Source organism: Numenius arquata, chromosome 5 (genome assembly GCF_964106895.1).
Source record: "Numenius arquata chromosome 5, bNumArq3.hap1.1, whole genome shotgun sequence".
Classification (NCBI taxonomy): domain Eukaryota; kingdom Metazoa; phylum Chordata; class Aves; order Charadriiformes; family Scolopacidae; genus Numenius; species Numenius arquata.
Window position 1 is genome coordinate 28,082,526 of NC_133580.1, and position 21,122 is coordinate 28,103,647.

Below are 21,122 nucleotides of genomic sequence, written 5' to 3' on the forward strand. Positions count from 1 at the left end.
CTACCACCTTTAGCCAGCTAACAATCTGCACTGCCTCTTCTTTTGCAGCATAACATCACAAGACCAAGACTCACAAATCCAGGTGAACAAAACCAAAATTACCTCAGAAAGAGATGCACCCCAAAGCCTGTACATTGGGGTGCATCCCCTTCTCTGTGAAATAGTCTTGGTGGGTAAGTACACATACGAATAACAGCCTTAAGGACTAGAGCATGAAAAATTATTTTGCAGGTGTTTACACACATAAAGCTGTGCACACAAGTAGGAGACTGATGAGACCCCTTTGCAAATCAGATCTTTATGCAATGTAAGTTGAAAATTAGTAAGGGGCAGGTTTATTCCCTCTGAACTACTGAAAGAGGGAGAGGGGGAGAAGAGAGCGCGTTATACAGATAGTGCTGGCTTCCAGATATTTAATTCAAGTAATATAATTTCCAAAATTCCTCAATCTGTCACTATCAGCATGGACCCTGGGAAGTGGCAAAACAAAGCTGTCCCACTATTTTCTGTTTCCTTGACAAATCAAAAAGTTGCTTTTCTCCTTTGTAATTCGGCCAGTGTTGGGTTGTGTTCACCCCAAAAATCAAACTGCTTTCTTCCAACTTAACTGATTTTGACTTCTGCCCACCTACTCCACCCACCCCCACCCCCCACCCATTTATTTAAATACTGGAATGAAAATATAGTTTCCAAACGTACTATTTGTTTTGACCTAAGTTCCATTTGGCCTGTTTCTCCCTCAGCCACAGACATCCAATATTCTGAATTCACAGTGAATTTACTATTCACTCACAATATTTAACAGATACTGTGAAATCAGAGGATGCAAAGACAAAGCTGCTGAGAGTGAGGGAACAGCAGGGGAAGGACCTTCCACAAGGTTTGAGGTTGAAGCAGCTGAACGTATTTCAGATGAGAGCATCTAGAGCACCACACATTGAGAATGTTATGGAGCGAGATATGCATTAGATGGTTACAACAGCTATTTTTCCTCATCTAAATTCAAAACAAAGAGGTTTATTTAAGTTTGTTGGCACCTGGCAAGTTCAAAGTCATCCAACAGAAACACTGTCATGCTCTATATCATTAGAACAAGGAATTATATGCTTCAGGAAATAAGAATAAGAACTGAGCAGTATTCAAACAGAATAGGCTAGCTGGATATATACAGGTGGACATACAGTTAGCACTCACAACTAATTTCAGAGAGTTATTAAATTGCATCCCATAATGTTTAAGACAAATTCCAGCTTAAAAAGAACTTGATGAAACACACTTTTCCACAATCTGTCTCAAAGTTCTTACCAGAAGCAGCAGTCAACTATCCTAAACTGGAACAAAAATCAAATTATGATTGATAATTGAGAAGAAAGAAAAAACCACAGGAGGACAGGAGAAAATTTTGCCTTTTGTATCAAATTCAAGTCAAAATCTTGCTGAGTCTTTGCTTATCTTGTACATCTCTACTAGTGATGTTATTTTTTTTCATTGCAGCTCATCAGAGGGAAGAGATTCCATTATGGAATGACACATTAAAGACCTTCAGGGACTATGAAAGAACTGAAGAGGAAAAAACAAGCCAAAATCCTGTCTAAGAAATACTTCCCGCTTACCTGCAGTGGGGTGAACAGTACAGTTGGTGAAGCTGAAGGTTTTGGTAGTATAGGTCTTCACATCACAGTCCTGTGGAAAAGATTTTATGAATGGAAAATCCCATTTGTCATGGATCATCTCTGTTGGAAACTAGCTGAAGAACATTACGGTTGCAAGGCACACACGTGAAGTAAGCGCAGTAGGGATCGCCAGACAAAGAAAAGGATGGAAGAAGACTTAAGCAAAGCACGGTCCTACCACTGAGCTTCGAAACTGAGTAAACTATAAGACAACCTAATGGAAAGGAAAGATTTAGGCAGAAATTGCAACGGAAAACTGAAATTCCATGAGACATAACTAGTGAGTTTAACTGATTAGGAGGACAACTATTTCGCCAGTACAAAAAGGATTGATGGATTTAGAGAGGAAGAAGGGAGAAAAGGTAGTTTTGTCTGTTTGAAACCAAAGGATTAAAAATACTGCATAAAGATCTGGGATGCAGATTATTTTTAATATATGTTGGACATTTAAGAGGATGCAAAAGAAAGCAATAGGAACATTTAAAGTCTGAACATTTTCTCATCCTTAAAAGAAAATCTCAGATTTAAATAAATCTGTTTAATTTATTTAAGCAGAATATACTAGTATCTTCACATAAAAAATACTAAATCCTAAAAGACTTCTTAGAACCAATGCTAAAAGTTATAACTATCTTGCAAGTAAAGCCAAGCAAAGGCATACAAAATAAGATAGTCTTGTTATGGGTTTTGAACAGCGAAGTTGATTAATCATGGTAGTAACTACAAAAAGGACTGGAAAAAACTTCATGTCAAATGAAGATTTTTGGGGGAAGATACAGTTCAACTAAAAAACAAGCAATGGGGATCAATGCCTATGTATTGTTTCTGTCGAGCTTTTTGGCTTGCTGCATACAGGCAGTTAGACCAGACCATAATCTCTCCTGACCCTTAATTCTCTGTGTTTTGTGCCTGCAGTTCCGGTTGCATGTCCTATTAGATCCCAAAACAGATCTTCCACATAGTCATACTTATGCCTAAGAACAACCTACATTTTAATAAGCTTTCCTCCCCCTTTCTTGCAACAGGCAGATGAAATATTATCACTTTCCACTGTCCACTCAAACATTGCTCTACTCTTCATATGCAGCTCCTTTATTGTGTATAATGGTACTACCACACATTTTACATCTTCTCCCTCTGGAAACAAAGATGATGTCAGCACAGAGTTACACCATCCTGCACCTATCCTCTGCTTGCACGTGGTTCAAACAGAAATTTGAAACATTATTCGGAACCTAACGTCGATCCAGCTTATGGAGTTACAGTACACAGAAGACCGCATTAAATCATCTCAGCAAACGCTCAACACTGAGGCAAGTATACTTCATTTGTTCTGTTTAAACCACTGTTAAGGCCTTCCGACAGAAGGGACCCCACAACCTACTAGGCAACCTAGTAAAGAACAGAATTAAATTACTGTGGGGGGCTTGATCACTAACTGATGTAAGCAAACACTAACCAGTGGGCCAAAGAAGTCACCTAACTACATGAAAAGGTCTGACGTGGATGATTAAGATGCTTGCCGTCCCAATAGCTTCAGTCCCAGTAGACAATAGCAGTGTAAGATGTTGCTGGAACTCTTAGTAGCAACTCTTTTGCAGATGCACTCCCACGCCAAGCAAAAATGAGGATGATGAGCAATAACCATCTCAGCTGCAAGTCCACCATCATCTTTCAGGGCTGATATTTGCATAAGCTAGCACTAAATTCCAAGCATTAAAATATGCTGTCCACCGAGTGACCTCAGCATTTCCAGTTTTGCGTATTAATTTTCTCTCTAAAACATTATTTATTATGTTTTATAGGACCCATCATTTCAGTAGCCCTGACTGATGCTCAGAAGCACCTGGGAGAAGGCCAGCTATTCTCATTCAAGTTCATTCATTAGACTGTAGTGGAAAGGTCATGCTATTCAAAGGAAAGCTATACCACAAGAGTTATTTTTGCAGCTCACAGAAAGGGTTTCACCAAGATCCATACTATCATGTTGCATACTGCTCGTTTTCCTCATGCTTACTTGCCCTGTCAGCTAATACATCGTTCGCACACGACATTTTCAGCTGGTTTAATTTGTGCCCCCACAATGAATTAGAAATTCAAATCTGAATGCTCTTGTTCCTAATTACACTGTCAGCACCAGCAGCCAAAGAATTATGGATTTAGGTGCCCAGATTTATACCACAGTTGAAAGAAGCAGAATTGAGTGAACTGAACGAAACACCTTCGAAAACACATACCAAGCCATGGAAGGTACAACCAGAGCCAGTAATCTACAGAACTGCAGCAAAGTCTATGACATGTGTCAATAAGGATATACAAGTGTCCTTCACAGGATTTACAATGTATATATTAAGAAGCTAGAGGGATTTAACAAAATTGCCGTACTGACAACCTTAAAGCCAACTGCATATGTTTTGACATCATATATGGTATGGCAGGATACCACCACAAAGAGGTGCATTCCAGACAACTCCTGCCAGTGTTTTGAATAAGATATGATTTATATTTACTTTTGTTTTGTATTTTTACCAGGGGATAAATAACCAAATAAAACATGTCACATTTTGTTTATTCTTTTTTGGCCTTCCCAGCCAAGCATGCTCTCTGTCTGCAAACATTTAACATTTTCAGCATCAGTGCTTTACCACAGAAGACATCTGAAGGTTATCCTCTCCTCTTTACTCTAATAAATTATATAACTCAAAGGTTGATCAAAGCACTCTCTCAACTTGAGCAAAGTAATGAAAGAAAAGTTTAAATTAAAATCATTTAAATTTCCTCAGTATTGAAAATGTGGCTATGCATGGCAGAAAGAGGAGGGGTTGTTTCTTTGTTGCTGATTTCTTTTTTTTTATTATTTTTTTATTTTTAAACAGACATAATCAAATCTTCTTTTAAAGTTGCAATTAATTCCTAGCTGGGAGAGGGCACAACGCATATGGAATTAAATTTCTCTTTGGAAATCATGTGTTTGCATTCCTCCTATATGATGATTTTTACCACACCAGAAACTTCCTAATTAATTGCAACCTACTTCACTATACTGAAACAGATGTAAATAAGGACCTTTTCAAGTCACTATAATCATCCTCACTATGCATGTATGTAAAGGGGAGCGCTAGAGCCTTTGTGCACTTACAGACTAAATTGCACTTCACCATCTCCTACAGAATATCAGCAAGTTTTTCCAGTTGAATGAAGGACAGAAGCGAGATTTCAAAAAAAAAAAAATTCACTCATTGCTACTCTCATTCTACCCCAAGGGAAGTCAATGCTTAGACAGAGCTCTTCGAACATCCCACCTGAAGCAATTGACTTCTAACAAAGAATGGCTCTAAGGGGATGAAACGCAAAACATGACTTGAAAAAGTCACCCTCGCTGTGTTTTGCTTCAGAGTCGGGGGATATTATCAGAACCTCGGCATTTGGGGAAATATGCCAAGTGATTGAGCTTGGTTTTAAGTAGAAAAAGGCTGGCAGGATCACAGGAGAGCTTAAATTATTGGAGAACTTAAAAGTGAGAAAAAGCTAAAGCAGTAAAACCCAATGAAAACAAAATACTGGAGACAGAAACATGCCCAGGAGAGGCAAACGTGGCCTAATGCCAATCACCATCAGCTTGAAAGATGGTACTTATTAAGGAGAGAGTTTCATACTCAGGAGACTGTTTTGGAGTAAGCTGTGGAATCAGGAAGAGGGTAGCTCAGATGATGGATACCGCCAGTGGAAAGCTCGCAATAGGCTTGCTAAGAAAGACCCCTGAAAATATTAAAAGCCTGAACAGGAAATTTCAGTTTTCTCCCGGTTTACCTCTGTCTTAGCATCTGTTTTCCAATCTAGAAGTCATCAGTTGTAAACTAATCAATTGCCCCAACAGGACTTTGGGGTTGGAGGCCAAGGGCCTCCATAATAAAAGAAGAGCTGGTCTTTTGAAGCCAAACAATTACTATTTTCACCACATAATCGCTGAGGTAGCACCCTTACTTTATGCAATACCATAAAAAGTGAACCATGACTTGCAACATCATAGATTTTAATGCAGTGCAACCCCAAAAGGAAAGAAACCTCCTGTTACACAGCCTACGGCACTTCTGAAAGGAACATTATTAGGTTAGGAAAATTCAGTCAGTGTGATTGGTATGAATATCTGATTTTTAGATCTCTTAAGGCACTGGATCAGGATTTGGGAAACCTGCATTCAATTTCTGTCTCTGCCAGAGACTTCCTGTGTGACCTCGGGAACATCACTTTTTTGGGCCTCTCTAATTAATCATAGGCAAAACGCAGATTATACTTCTCCACTCTGCCCTATCTATGCCAGTTGTAAACTCATACTGCAGCTCTGTCATTGCTGCAGCATCTCGGCTCAGGTCATCTCAGGCTCCATGGAATATGAATGTGAACACTAAAACTTGTTTTAACATCCATTGTTTTTAAAAGAGTTCTAGTCTTTTAAAACTTCTTCATTGCTTCAGGAAGATGTCTGTCCTACAGTGATTTAGTAGCTTGCAGGGGACCATATCTCCATGGATATTGTATGTTTTAAAGGGGTAGGCCTGCAGCCCAAGGAAAGAGACCTGCTCTCCTCCTAACACCAAAACCACTTCACCACACAACCTTTTCCTACTTCTCTCCCCAAAACTATTTTTTGGTTCATCATAGGCAGGGGCTGTCTGGGAGCAGGAAGACAAACCAACACTCCTTTCAATAATAAGATCATAAAATGGTAAAAAATAGTTTTTTCAGTTGAGTGCCTTGCCTTGGCTGTTATTCAGTTCCTTATCTCACCGAGTATATTCGGGACTCTTAAAGGCTATTCCAGTGCCTTAGGATTCATACTCAAGATATCTCCTTCTCACAATGCAATAAGCTCTCACTTTCAACCGTCAACACATCCTATTCCTCATCATCTGTGTCAGGGGCTGTATGAGCCTAACAGCAGTGTCTTCAAAAAAGAAACAAAAAAAAAAACCCAAACCCCAAAACCACACCATGCTTAAGAACATCCAACTGTTCCACATCTGCACTATGCTCAGCCAGACTGAAAATGTGTTCCGAGTAAGTGATGGAAACAGGTCAGTGTAAATACTTGGCAACGACAACAGACGTGGCAGTGACCCGCTTTTTATTTCAAAAGCTAGCACATAGCCTCTGTAATGGAAAAAAAAAAAAAACCTCTGAGGACAAGGTGATTTGCTCCAGATAGACATTCAGCATGCCTGTTTTGATGTTCAGCCCTAGAAATCTGTTATGTAAACACGCCTCCCTGGAGGTAGGATGTATATTTCTTCATATATTTGATGATCAGAAAGGTCAAATATACTTAATTTCTTCAAGTGACATTAGAACTAACGTCTGATCATTAGCATTTTGAGCTGCTGTCACTGAAGTCAAGCATTTTAACAGCGCGGTTATTCCTCTCCTCCCCATCCCTTTTCTTTTAGGATGCTCCCAAAACATTGCATCAAGCAAAGTTATCAGTGTGATCATCTTTGACTTGTACTTGGAAGGAATCTAGCTTATTTTTCACACATAAAACCTACTCAGCTTGTTTAAGCACTCAGGACAAAGAGAGTGAAAATGGATAGAGGCATTTTGCTTTTGTACGCAGCCCTTAACAATGTATAACTTCATGGTAGTAGGGGGATATGGTTTTAATTCTAACCTGGATCAGACTTTAAATATTCTGACATGAATCAAGCAGAATTGCGAAAACATATTCTTCCCTTTCAAAACATTCCATTGGCTCTAGCCTCATTAGGCAGTTTAAACGCTATTTCATTTTAAAAAATTAAAAATACAATGTTAAAAGGTTACATTGAAATAGCAAAAAGATGTGGAACAGTACTACAATGGCACTTTAATTGGCACTCTTTGGGGTACCATAAGTGTTAGTTGTCAGATTAAAATTAGGCCCAAATGAATAGCTGTTACATTTACTAGGTTCATTTCTACCAGTTATTCTGGAATTACTAAAATTAAAACCATTGTTTTCTCTTATGTGGCAGGTTAAGGCAACTTGCTATAAACACCGCTATGAGAAACACTTCAAGAACCACAGCTGGCCCTGCTTCAGAGTAGGATTGGACCAGACGACTTTCTGAGATCCCTTTCAATGTAAATTACTCTACAACATCCTTAAACGTCTTTTTCCACTTCTTTTTCAAACTCATTTCCCAAGCATTTTCTTGCTTGCATTGACAAATACATTCAATTATATCACAACACAGTTTATACTGGCCACACAAGTTGCTCAGTCACATTTCTAATCAATTCTATGGTAGCGTTCACCATCACCATGGTTCTTCCACGGTCACAACTTACCTTTGTATTTGGTTGCTAAAGAAAGTAATCCAAACACTACTAAAAATAAAAAGCATGTTTATACTTCTTTAAACAACAAAGGTGTTACCAGAGTGTTCTGGGGTAATAATACCACTTGTGTATCACCTCACACTTTCATTCACTTCCCTATAACAAGTTTTTCAGACTTACCAATATCTCATTTGCCTTTTTGCAGAGCAAAGAAGGAAAAAGGACCTTAGAATCATAGAATGGTTAGAGTTGGAAGGGACCTTAAAGATCATCTGGTTCCAACCCCCCTGCCATGGGCAGGGACACCTCCCACTAGAGCAGGTTGATCAAAGCCCCATCCAGCCTGGCCTTGAACACCTCCAGGGATGGGGCATCCACAACTTCCCTGGGCAACCTGTTCCAGTGCCTCACCACCCTCACAGGAAAGAATTTCCTCCTAATATCTAATCTAAAGCTCCCCTCTTCCAATTTAAAACCATTACCCCTTGTCCTGTCACTACACTTCCTGACAAAGAGTCCCTCTCTGGCTCTCCTGTAGGCTCCCTTCAGATATTGGAAGGCTGCTATAAGGTCTCCCTGGAGCCTTCTCTTCTCCAGGCTGAGCAACCCCAGCTCTCTCAGCCTGTCTTCATAGGGGAGGTGCTCCAGCCCTCTGATCATCTTTGTGGCCCTCCTCTGGACCTGCTCCAACAGGTCCATGTCCTTCCTGTGTTGAGGACTCCAAAGCTGGACACAGTATTCCAGGTGGGGTCTCACGAGTGCAGAGTAGAGGGGTAGAATCACCTCCCGTGACCTGCTGGCCACACTTCTCTTGATGCAGCCCAGGATGCTGTTGGCTTTCTGGGCTGCCGGTGCACATTTCCAGCTCATGTTGAGCTTCTCATCCACCAACACCCCCCAAGTCCTTCTCCTCAGGACTGCTCTCCAGTCATTCTCCGCCCAACCTGTATTTGTGCCTGGGATTGCCACATCCCAGGTGCCCACGTCCCACATGACCTTACTACAGTCAATACCATCATGAATGCATCATATTTTCAATGTCCTGCTTTCCTCTCCCACATGAAGGGATATTCACCACAGTCCTGACCTGACTGTCTTGGTACTCAGGATGAAATCCTAAATTCACCTGTGTTTGCCTTCACTTCAATGAGAATAGCAGTGCCACACTGCAGTGACTTAGACCGAAGGACATAGGTAAAAAGGCACAGGTAAATGAAAACCAAAAGAATTTACTTACCAGTGGCAGATTCCCCTACCCACACACCTGCAGGTAAATTGCTCATATAAATATACTGACTCATGCCCCGGATTGGTAACATCCCTTACAGGATGCTCTAAAGAAACCACACTGTTAAAGAATTAGAGAGAAGATCATCTTATAGACTGTAACTGTTTTTGTGGTTTTTTTTAAAAAAATCAGGGTAAGGAGAAGTAGATTACTAATCAGCTTTCACTGTAGAATCCTACAAAATATTATATAAAATATCATGCACATTATATAAGTAAATATCCCAGAAGACAGTAAATAACGAAGTTATGAAATAACGTATCTACTTCAAGGCAAGCTTTACATTCATTATTATGATTCAGAAAGATCCTGGAGCACTTGTAGCACGTTCCCCCAAACATCAGCTGAACAGTAAGAGCGTGAGCTGAATTTGACAAATTTACAGAAAATTGCTAGCAAACAAACAGAAGACCATGGTATGAGCTCAAGGTACGCTTGTTGAGAAAGCAGGCAGGGTACACCACAGGGAAAATTATTTCATATTTACACTGTTTCTTATAATTCTGCCTATCTGCAGCTCAGCAAACTCAGAGACATCACAAGGTCCCAAATGTATCTTTCATCTAGACCACGATGCCCATCCTTAGGTTTACTTAAGTACCCAGCATTCAACCATCAGAGGAATAAGACATTTCTTCGATTTATTTTAGCTGGAACTCTTCATGCTACATTTTGCAAATTGTAACAATGACTTTGACAAGCAGAAGAATTTATGATGTTTCCTTGAAGCACCTGTAGCCCAACACATCAAGCTAGTCCCACAGCTACATAATATTCAGGCACAACAAAAGTCACAGCTGCATGTTCAGCGCTCAGAAACATGGAGATTGTAAATGAACAGATTAAAAGTTGTGACAATAAGAAAGGCATCAAAATTTCACCATTTTCATAACACCACACATTGGTAAAAGTTTAAAAAAAAAAACAAACAAGTTCTTAGCTTTGTTACACTTTACTTGAAATGCCTATTATACCAACTTAAAAAAAAAAAATCACTAGAGTAGCCTAGGCCAGCAGAACTAATTCATCTCGTTAAATGACACCAAGATATGCTGTTCATACCGCTAATGAGGATTAGCATGCTGATGGTATTCTAAAGATAGCATTGTTAAATAAGCCAAATATACCCCAGGAATCAAGCTCAATATATAATGCCAATCTATGCCCATCAATTAGGGTGACACATGGACTGCTAAAAATACACAAATCCATAATGACTATTGGTCCTCTGAACCCAGTCCAGCTCTCTAAACCTACAAGCCATGGGTACAGGCTGACGAAAGTGGCCTGTAAAGTTCAATGGTATCTGTAGTCAGCAGTGCACAGTCAAGCAGTGTCTGCCTGGAGCACAATACTCTAACTGTACCTCTGTAAGGCACTTCCATCTACTGAATAGCTGCAGATAGCAAGCGTATTACTAATTTTCCAAAGAGGATGCTTTCACGTCATTTAAAATTCACCATTGCAAAACAATTGAACATATCGACACTCTAAATTGGCCTTTTAAAAGGGAAGGACGCTCTGGGAAACTAGATTAACAACCCTCTCCTGAGCAGTCATTTGCAACAGAATGTTTCCTACAAGGAAACACATCCTGAGGTGCACAGGCAACGCTGAAACACCTCAGGAAAACACACCACAGCCTTAAATTACACATTAGTGAAGCTGTTTGTGAGGGACACAACTTGATGAGTTCCTTGTCAAAGATGAAGGAGACAGAGAGACAAACGAAATAAGAGGAAAGAAGGAATAAGATTAAGTAAGGATAAAACCAAGCAAAACAACTTGAAAAAAAAATCCAACCCCAAACATAGTACTTCGATGCTTTCTAGAATATTCAGTCTTCCAGTCATAATACATGGCAGGGGGAGGTGGGCAGGGAATATTGTTTGTAGAAGTCTGGCTGATTTAGTTTTAGTAATGTGGGTACCACTGACAGCAAAGATATAAAGTAAGCTATTAAAAAACTCCCTTGTAGCTGCTACTAGTGTTCCGCTTCGCTCCAAAAACCAGCAGAGTAACCAGTTTTAGTGAGAACAGCATGAAACAGGGAAAAGCCATGAGACGCAGCCAAGTAGTAATACCTGGTGTGCTTCCATGGGAGGAATTCCCTTCTGGTTTCTGTGGATCCCCGTGCCGCAGCAACCTTGACAGCAGGTCATAAAGGACTGCAAATCAGTCGATTCTCTATATCCCTTTTCATTCTTGCAGGGTTTGAGTAGAGACACCAGGTCTATCTCCAGGATACCCACTCTTCCTCTCACAATAACTGCGATAACTAACTTTGATCCGCCAACCTTGTTTGCAGAATAGAAGCACCTTTGGCAGCTTCTGTGCTCTCAGGAAAAAGGCAAAGCACCCACACAAACATACGGTTTTCCTCCTTTTCTAGCCTCGAAGCAAAGACAGCCCTGAAGAAACTGCTCCACAAGGAACGATGAATAACGTGGTTCAAACAAGACTAATGAAGAGCTTCAGTTAAGTAACTGAGCACCAGCTTTAGCTGGCCACACACTCATCCAGCACTTCAGGATCAGATGAGACAGCACCTGACAGTAAAAAAAACAGCATCACAGCCATCCTTCATAAGCTCATCCAGAATACAGTTGTGCCCAAATCTATGAAGATTTAGGGTGATTTACCTTTCTAGTCACATATTTTGGGCAGCTATTAAGTATTTAAGTGTATCTTATTCTGCTGCACTTTTTTTTCTTTATTTTTGGGGTGATTCTCTAATGTATTGCTGGCTAAGCTTTAAGTTTACCTGATGCCTCCAAATATGCCATATATCTTGCAATCTCTTGTTATAACAAGAACAAAAGCAAAAATCCTGATCTTCATAGCTTCAGGGATCTGTAGAGCCAGCACTAATCTTTTATCCAAGCCAGTTATAAGTGTACCAATACAAACCTGAGAAAGTAAGAGCAGCCGGTCCCACTCAAAGGTCTAGCAAGACTACTAGTGAAGTGCAGGACCAGGAAAAAAGGGTGTATTAAAAAAAAAAACAGAGGGTGACCTTTCCGTGATATATCCCAGTGCCTTCAACTTTTTTTGCAGAAAGCATACAACACATTTTATCCCAGATATCACAGCTAATAGTCACCAGCCACTCTAGCTTTTATTGATACATTGCCTCTCAAAGCTTCCTTTGCATAGTCCCATGACAAGGAGCTCCACAGTTAAGTCAGACAAAACTGATCCCTTCTGTTTGCTTTTCAGCCTGTTGCCCAATAATTCTACATGTAATCACTGTGAAGCTTTCATGGCCAAAACCAGTGGCTTACATGTGAAAGTGCATTTTGGCAAAAAGTAATTACAAACACAAGGTATGCATTTGCTTTAATACATCTGTATTTCCAAATCATTGAGAAACTTGATATTTAAGTGCTATTTTTACATGTACAGTTCTGGAAAATCCAGATAAATTCAAATGCCTTGTGAAATGATAGACAGTAGATGCAATACCTGAAACACTTCTATATTTCCAACTGGTGAAATTCTTTGCTATGACAAGTACATGTTCAACATGTTAAGATCATGCTGCCAGGCGTGTTTCTTTGCATACAATGTAAAAATTAAATCTTCACCATCTGCTTTTACTGTAAGCCAAAGGCAACATTTCTAAAGAGATCATTACTCCAGCACCCTCCCAAAACCAACTCCTACTACACTTATGGTCTGCAAAAGCTCTAAAGAAGGTGGTACATTACTCCCTATGTGTTGTGTCGATACTCTGATACTCAGAAGGCAAGGAGCGAACAGACCCCTCGTGACAGGGGCTAGGTCACCCACATTTTGACAATTCTCTGGGAAAGAATCCTTTGCATCTGCTTTGTCTTGCAGGAAATTTTTCTTTTTGTTTGTTGTACACAAACATTCCAAAGATGCACAAATGTAACTCTGTAGCAGGGGTTATGTTGGATATTTTAAAAATGGAAGTAGAAATAAACTGAGGGGCTCTATCTTCAAGTTCTGGAGGCAAGTACGTGATTAAATGACTTTTGCTCTCTGAAAGAGATCTTTCAGACCATGCCTGGAAGAGACTGCATACATTTTCATTTCAGTTAATTTCTTAGTTTCTCCTCACTTTTTCTTAAAATATAAATTGTGAAGCTACCCCACTTGTTAATTTCAGGTGTGCTCATTAACAACCAGTGGAAAGAACTTCTCTGGAGAGCACTTAATGCTTCTACATCAGGCTGCTCCAGGGACATGGACCCCATTGGAGCAGAGATTCTTTTATTTGAAAAGCCAGGATATCCATTGCCTCAAGCCAGCTGGAAAACACAGGAGGACAACCGCAGAATACTTTCAGCAGTATAATTTCATTTCTAAGGAAGGTTATTTTAAAATTAACGATGAGTTATGGGATTGGATTTTAAGTGCCTGGAACTTAACAAGGCTGCATTAGATAAAGACCTCAGGTTGGAAGACTAAGTAATTTTCCTCAACTTAGAGACCTGAGAAATCATACATGGCAAAACAACAGCTTTTAAGAACTGCTACAGGTGTTGTGAGAAACCCCCAAAACCCCAGAAAAACCTTAACTTCATTAGGATGCAACCTAGTGTCTAGTGAATTAGATGAGACAGCTCTTCAACACTGGTTGCAAAGGTAGGATGCCTTTTTGCTGCTGTTGAGGTGGAGCAGTTGCACAGTTCTGTAGGACTGCTTAGTTCGTGTCAAGCCTGAGAAAAAGCTGAGATTTGAGACCACACCATACGGCTCATGAAACTTGCGCATTAGAGAAGATATGGTTAAAACACAGAAATAAAGTGCTTTCTGGATGTTTGCTGCAAATGTGTATCAGATTTAAAACCAGCAATCCGTTCCTGCTTCTTAGTGGTGTATAACATTGCTGTGGACTGCTGAGTAGCTGTCATGCTATGCAGTCTGGCCGCTTTCCAGTCCGGGGTGAAGCAATCCCCACAACATTTGCATGGAAGAAATGATGGGTTCCTTTGATGTGAATGATCTTGAGCAAATAAAAGGTGGGTTTGGGTTTTTTTCTGGCATTTATACGAATTCTTCATCGATGCCTCTTGCTCACATGTAAAAACCTATGCCAGGTGTCCCAGAATCTCATCAAAATGCTTAAGTACTCTCTCTGAAGCCCCATGTAAAAAATATCCAGTCTTCACAACTTATGTTATGCTAGCCTTTGCGAAAGCTGAAGTCAATCCCTTCTTCGATAACTGTTTTTCTGTATATTCAAGCATTGTCAGCTGCAAGTATGCTATGAAAAAGACAGTTCCTTTGGTATAACACAAGTGGTTTTTATCGAAATGCATTTGTTGGTTTAACTTTACAGCTTTAGACAGTTTCTGCAAATAATTTTTTATAATTACTTAAATGTTATTTCATATGAAAGTCATTACTACTAAAATTTGCAGTACCCCACCAGCAAAAAAAAAAAAAAAAAAGAAATGGGCAAAGCTGCAAGCACAGCTCATCTATTGTTTCTGACTCAAGCAGGGTTGCAAATGCTGGAGACTGTTGGCATTTTGAAATGTCTGGAGACTCCTGCAGTTTTCTAGAATTACATGGTATGGCTCTTGGTGCTCCACAGACACAGCAGCTGATTTGCTGAAAAAAAATTAAAGATGTGTTTCTCAAAAACGTGGGTGGTATGCTCCATGCACAGCTGAAAACAGGAAATCTGTACACCAATGGCTGCTTAGTCAGGCACGGAGAGCCACATGGTCATGGTGGATGTAGAACAGGTATAAATTTTGCACCATAAACAATATAGCAGAGAGAGCATGATGTACTCCAAATATTCATTGGCCTACTGAAGTCCATCTCTACTCTGAAATTTACTCTTTTGTAACAAAGGTCCACTAGTGTTAGAGGCTTACAGGAGAGGAATAACATGTCTGCTATTACAAGCAACTCTACATTAAAACAGGATTCAAATCAGTATCTAGTAAATCCTTAACCTGACCGGGAAGCGCTCCCAACCTGTTAGTTTATGTCCCTTTACAATTTACTCCTGACTGCAAGCAGCACTGGTAAAACCCATGCAGAAGTTTTTGAAAACGGGGGAACTTGCAGCTTTATGTGTAGAAGGGGGTTGGTAGGAAGCCAGAAAAGTTTTTTTTAGCATCTGCCCAAGGCCCTTGACCTTCACCAGTGAGGTACCAGGCAGGGACATCCTCACCTCTCTTTCATGCTGGCCGATGATTATATGAGCCCTGTCAAGATCCTGACACTAGTAGGACCCTTTGTGGACTTGAAGGCTCAGTCAAGAACAAGTTAAGTGTGCTTTCGGCCTCCTCACCCTGTACCTTCATTTCCACAGCTTGGTGTTTTCTGCCCTCACAGGTCTTTTTTTTTTTTTGTCCCATTTCCATCTGCATCGGTGCTATGGCAAGATGTGCACCACAGCACCTGCCCAAGCGTAAGGGAGAACAGTAGCTGAAGTTTGTTGTGGGCTTGCTCTACTTCAGCGTTGCAGTGCTTCATTTCCTCTCAGAGACCCAACGGCCCCAGAGTCATGTAACCTTTTTAAAGGAAGACCTGGAGTTTCATCATTTTTCCTGAGGTACTTTTCTAATCTGCTCTGCAAATGGGTTGAAAAATAACCAGTCTAACTAGGAAGTGAGCATGAGCCCAAAGTATTAGAAAAATCTTTCTAGGAAAGGTGTTTCTCCTAGTTTGGGGGTATATGATCATTTTATAAACAGAGAAAAATATGTTAGTTCCTAAGACTCTCCCAGAAGTTTAGATCCAAATCCAGAGAAATATTTTGCCTAAGAATGAACCATTGCTTCAGTAAAATGAGTCTTCTAGTAGATGCAGTAATTTCTTAAGGTACAAAAATAAAACATTTGAAAGCCGATCTAATATTTTATGTCTTCCAGTGACTGGAAGAATACAGGATGAAAAACAGATGAAGTCTCTCTTTTTTTGTCTGTAATTGCAAAGGTTACAAATACTAAAGCTTTATATAAGCACGTAGATTCCAATCAAAGATAACAAACCTTTCTTTAAGGCAACCACCAAAACCTAGGAAAATTTAGGCTCTCAGCTCTGCGACCAAAACAAATATCAATCAATCTCTTCAGCAGGATCTACAGAGAGAGCAGCACTGGTTACTCAGGCGCCATAACAATTTTGGTTGTTGCCAAAATTAGTGCCAAGACACTATTCCAACTTTAACAAGCTCATTTTCATACAGGTTAAGTCAATTAAGTTAAATATAACTGCTGGAAAATTATGAATGGGATGTACAAAGAGGGCTTGCCTCAACTAATCCGCTTCTCGACCAACTTTACATTTAACCAGGGCAGCTTCTTTGTTTAGACAAGACATATACACATTTCTGGGATAGCTTAAACATTCTCCAGTAAGTAGCATTCATATTTTCAAATGCTGTAGTAAAGGAAGTCTCCTGAAAAACACTGGGGCTATTAAGTTCCTGTCAAGTGTTCGCAGTATCTTTGCACTTCCTTATTCGTATCAGAAAAGGCAAAAAAGCATTGGGAAGGGTTTTTTTGGAGGGTTGGGTTTTTGATGGGTTTTTTGTTTGTTTTCTTCCATTTTTAATATACACTCACATAGCCTTACACGCATACTTTGCATAAGTTTTCTAGAATATCTTTTTTAGTATTCTGCCACAAAGGAAATTCCAGTACAGAATGGAATTATTACATACAAATGCATTTCTGAAACAAGCAAGTAGGAAAAAAAAGTCACAATAAAAATAGTTTTCTAGAATTCAAAATTCCTTCACAGTGTTTGCCTCCCAAGCATTTCAGCACCTGAGTTTAAGACATTTAAACTAATTTCTCCTTGTTGATCTGTGGACAAGAAAACCACCACAATAGCACATCTCGAAAAGTTAGCAGAAGAAACAATCAGAGCTGAATACCTGTGTTACTATTCTGAGGTGTTACTGGGGACACAGAAGTGTTCTGTTAAATAAAAGCTCAATCATCCACAAAGCTCTGTGATTTTCTCCTCCAAATGTCTTTTTAAAGCTCTCTTCTGCCACAACCATCACCAAAAAAAAAAAATATCAACTTTGAGGCCACTGGAAGTGCAAATTTTACATCTATGTCTACTGTTATCACTCATCACATTTTCCTTGCAACCACTAAGAGTTGTTGCACCCTTTTTTTTTTAACCGATGTCCATGCAGAAACTTTGTAATGGAGTCCTAGGCTTCATTCAGATGAATAATACATTTAGCCAATTACGTTGACTTTAACCAGTTCCCCACCAACGGGGAAGAATTTAGCAGCAGTGGAAAAATAAGGAGAGCTAGACATAGATATCAGTCAGAGACTTCCACAAGAGGCTAGAAAGGTTCCACAAATTTGTGTACCAACACTTCTTTGTAAGGGCTGTTTCAGTGCTGATGTCATCAGAAAGATTTATTCTAATAAGTATGGCTTTTTAACGGTACCAAGACATACCCTGGTCTTGAAATTAATAAATTCACTCTAGTTTAATACTTAATACAATGTATTCCATTTAATTGGTGGATAAAGAAAGTGCTTTTTAATTACGTGCAGAGGCAGCCCGGATCTAACAAAAAATAAAGTGTAATTCAGAAACTGGAAATGGTAGGTGACTAATAGCATTTACACTTTCAATAATCGTGGTCAAGTTTTCTTTGTGTAGAGCTCTAGGATAAACTCAAGAGATGATTACTGTAATTAAGGAATTTACAGATCTCTTTCTTTAGAGACAAGCTATCTGGCAGAGATTTGCAGTCTCTTGAATAAACTCCCTCCAATCCTCTGAAGTCACTACCTTCTGCTCATTAGGTTCCCAACCAGCATACACATCCTGATGATACCAGTGTCAGAGTCCTATGCAAGCCAAATGGCTCATGCAAGCAGAGGTATTTTCTAGCATCTGACTTCTCCAGGCACGTGGGGTTCGAGGGGAGGAGGCAAACTCCAGCAAGCTCCAATCCACCAGATACTCTACACAGCCAATCATTCCAGTTATAGTCCCAACTACATCTAGGTTAATACAAAATAATTTCTTGGAGAATAGAGGAGAGAAAATCCAGACTTACACAGGTGTATTTGAAATCAGACTATTGCTTCTCTCCAAGGAGGTTCCACCCCCCCATTAGGGGTTCACATGACACAACTGGGTATATTACAGATATGCAAAGGCAGGTTATCCCCTACAAGGAAAGATGGGTTAGAGACAGCACAGAAGCATGCATTATGAGAGGTCTTCCTCACTGACAACTATATCTCAGATTTCAGCTGGGAATGAGAACATCTAATCACACACCACAGACACTGAAGCAACTGGATACATCCTCAGATATGATGCACTTATCAATCAACACCTTAACCAAACAAGTAGTAAAAATACCTCTTTTAGTTCTAATGAAGCATCCAAGTCTAAAGTAACCTGAGCTCCTGATTAAAACAATACTGACTACAGAAGTCAACCGAATCAGTGGAGGTTTTCAAGTCGGTGATTTGGGTTGCCCAACTTAAAATACCTCAAGTACAATTTTGAGAAGATAGATGTGAGGGAGGTGCTAAACCTCTCAGACCGTACACACAAAAAATAATCACTAGCCATAATTATTAGACTATCCTCAATGGTAAAACATGGAAACAGTAGCTGTTCTCTACATTGTTATTTAACTCTGTGAAGTCATCACATTTGCAATACACTCGAGAAGACTGGTTCAAGAGGAAAGGGGACGTTCAGTTACATTAGAAGAATGTACACTGAGTTTATCACAATTCATGCAGTAGGCTCTGAAATTCATTGCCACAAGTTAAAGAAAAAAAAAAAAACAGCACACAAAAAACCCACACACTACTATCCAAAGGCAGATCAAATCTAGACACAGATAAGAATATTTAGAGACGTTAGAGTCACCAATCTCAGAAGACTGCTGGAAAGGATAAAAGCTCCTGCTTCAGTTTTAGCTCAATTTCTCATTAGAAGGGATTAGAATGAAATTTTCATAGAAGCCTCTAATTCCTACGGGGTTCTACCATCCTCATCTCAAGCATCTGGTATGGTCATCAGAGAAATAGAAGTACACTAGGCAGACCACAAGCACAATCCAATATGGCAATTACTACATGTTTTCCTCCTGCTTGATAAAAAGTTAAACAGTCCATCTGATGCTGCCATCAAATTGCACTCTTGGAACAAAGCACCAAATAAACATTTGTGTATGGACAAAAGAAAGACTGAGTATGCTCACTAGCAGCAACAATTAATATTCAATTCAGGAAATACAAGATTACCTACCCAGACCGCAGTCTATCCCACCAACCCCTTTGGGTGTTCTTTTTTGAGAAGTTACTATGTGAAATATTTCTTTAGATTGCAGTAAGAACAGGCATTGTCACTAGGCTATACATCTGGGTTAGGAAAAGGCAGAGTTCACTATATTTTTTAGATCAGTGTGGGCATTTCAGTGGGATTTGGCTGCTCAGTGAGAAAGGGCAAAGGAATAAGTAGATGATTTTCTTCTAAATATCTTTTCTATTCTTTGTGGAGCAGGCAGTACAGCAGTTGTCCCCAAGTCAAATGAAAGGGGCAACAAGGAATATTTAAATCTTAAAGTTACTGGAAATATATTATACTTAAAATTCTCCTTTAGCCAAATATAAAAGGGGGGGGGAAATACTATTGTTGCTCACTGCTTTCTCCAAAACAATCACTTTCTAGTAATACACTAAAGTGACAAATACTAGTCACATGACCTCTTTAAGTTTTCTTCCTCCCAGCACAACTGTGTAGGGATTACATATTTTATTATCCATTCCATCATTTTTATATAATTTAGCAAAAACACAATATAGGCCAAACATGTTGTTCTTGGAACTGAAGTTTGAAATCGTGCTCAGACCCTGAAGAAATATAGCCCGGCATCCTGGATTGACCCTAAGCAAATCCTTTCTTAAAAGCAGACACCTAAGTGTCCCAATCACAGCAGACCCACATCAGCAGCAATGGATCTGCTTTCAAGCACTTTGACAGGTGAAATGAGCATCACATGTTTACCAATGTTCCAGTACAACAGTAGCAATAAACCAGTTTTACAAACCAAATTTTAAAAGACAGCCTGTAAACATACCCACAGTATGTTTCATTCCTACCACTGTACTTAGAAGAGACTGGAGTGAAATCACAGTGGAAAAAATAAATAATGGGGTAAAATCCTATCAGTTCTCAGACAAGAAGGCATTAGAGAGCTTTCTAGCTCCTTTTCCCTAGAATGTGCTAAATCATTAAAAAGTAAATGGTATGGAGGAACGGTGGGAAGACACTCTTTTTCAAGCAGAAGAAATACATTATTTGCTTAAACTGTACAGCTCAGTATCTACAACGTGAAAAGAGTCTCTCTTGCATTTGATACATGTGGAACAGGGAAGTCATACAAGAATACATGGTTGTAAAGATACTTTAAAGTTTCAACCAGTAAAAAGCACGCAGAAAGAGAAAGAAGATGAAAGACACTATCTCACTTTCTATGTCGTCTAATCAGAGCATAGAGGATGGGACTCTGCAATGAGAGCCTTGAAAGAGTGACTTCACGTTTACACCTTCACTCCCCAGCCTAGGCAGGAAAACAATACCCACTCTTAGAAAATGCTTTGTAGTCTATGGGCAATGGGTGACTTCGAAATGTTATTAAGAGAGTTCTTGCATAGAACCATAGAATCATCTAGGTTGAAAAAGACCCTTGGGATCATCGAGTCCAACCATCTACCCTACTCTACAAAGTTCTTCCCTACACCATATCAGAATTACTGGAACGCGTTGTTTTCTCTCACTTGATTAACAGCTATTTCCCCTATTTTCTCTCTACCTATTCAGTGACCGAAAATACTTCACACTGTCTC